Source organism: Corvus brachyrhynchos, unplaced genomic scaffold (assembly GCF_000691975.1).
Source record: "Corvus brachyrhynchos isolate BGI_N302 unplaced genomic scaffold, ASM69197v1 scaffold346, whole genome shotgun sequence".
Taxonomy (NCBI): Eukaryota; Metazoa; Chordata; class Aves; order Passeriformes; family Corvidae; genus Corvus; species Corvus brachyrhynchos.
Window position 1 is genome coordinate 3,231,509 of NW_008238644.1, and position 1,319 is coordinate 3,232,827.

Consider the following 1,319-nt stretch of genomic DNA (forward strand, 5'->3'; position numbering starts at 1 on the left):
GGGAACAGCTTGCCCACCCCCAAAAAATAGGCTCCCTCCCGGCGCGGTCAGACGGTGGCCAGTCCCCTGGGGAGCTGCCTGTCCCTCTGCTCTATCTGCTCGGGACGCCTCTTCCATCAGCTTTGCCTCACACCACTAAAATCCACAGCTTTTGGATCTCCCGCAGCTCTGTTGCAATTTCCCCTGCTCCAATCTCACCTTAGTCTCTTTACTCATGCTCGGTTTTGCCCTACACACTAAGATGTTTCTTGGCTTAAGTGATCCTTCACCTCACTTCAGTGTTCACTTCATCTCCTTAAAACCTGCAACCCAATCCCTGACAGTGAATCTGCTACCCCATAAAATGGGCTCTCTGCATCCCAGGGGTTTTCCTGGGGCGCAGGTCTACCGGGAAGGCTCGTGCCCACGGCTTTGCTCTTCCGTGTGCAGCTGGTCTGTGTCAGAGTCGGCAGAACACACGGATGCAGGAGGTGAACCTCACTGCCAAACTGCTCACAGCTGACAAAATCCGGGGTGCAGGGCTGCTTGCTTGTCCGAGGGGTACTCCTGGCCATTGCAATGCTTTCAGCTTACTCCTTTGGGAGTAAGAGCAATGGGTGTTCCTGCACAAACTCTCCTGCAGTGCTCCAGACCCTCCACTGATAAGACCTTAATCAGCACATTTCATGGAGTTGTTCAATGAGTTGTGCCGAAGCTGTCAACAGTAGTGTGGAACAGGACCCGCTGAGCGCTGAGGCTTCTGCCTAAATTGGCAGTTGCTATGTCACTGCAGAATGCCATCACCTCCCTGTAAATCAGCTTTCTCAGGTCCTTTGCAAGTGGCAGAAGATCAGAGGGGTCCCTTGAGATCCCGGGCAGTGACAGATCAATTCAGTGATGCAGAAAGTTCAGAGTGCCCATCGTGCATCCTGGCTCAACAGGAGCTGAGACTTGGAGCAGAGGGTGGGGGGGGACATAGCTGTGCTGTGCCACCGGGAGGGAGGGGGAAGATGGAAGGCAGCAGCCCATCCATCTTCAGGTGCCATCAGGCCTGTCTGGAGCCTCCTTTCATCTGCTGCTTTAGCAAAGTTCAGATGTACTGCTTCGGAAGCATTTCTCTTGGCTCAAGGCAAGAAAGCACTTTTACTTCTGTGCCTCCGCCTTCAAAGCATGCCCCGGTGTGTCAGCCGCGCTAGCCGTGGTGACCGGGATGTGTCTGTTCGGGCTTCCTCTGCCGGGAAGGGAAAAGTCCCTTTTGTCCGAGGGGCTCCCACAGCCCCTCGCTCAAAGGCGCGGCGATGCACGAAGCTCTGCCTCCATCTCCCGGGAGCTCTCCCTGG

General features: G+C 55.4%; 1 long non-coding RNA gene across 1 annotated transcript in view; it reads right to left on the reverse strand.

Annotated features, from left to right (window-relative positions):
* Positions 1–1,235: 1,235 nt before the first annotated feature.
* The window catches only part of LOC108447481, a 3,038-nt gene continuing 2,954 nt past the window's right edge, over positions 1,236–1,319 (reverse strand). The window contains exon 3 of the long non-coding RNA XR_001863085.1: positions 1,236–1,246. This is a non-coding gene — a long non-coding RNA (uncharacterized LOC108447481). The remainder of the gene's footprint in view (positions 1,247–1,319) is intronic.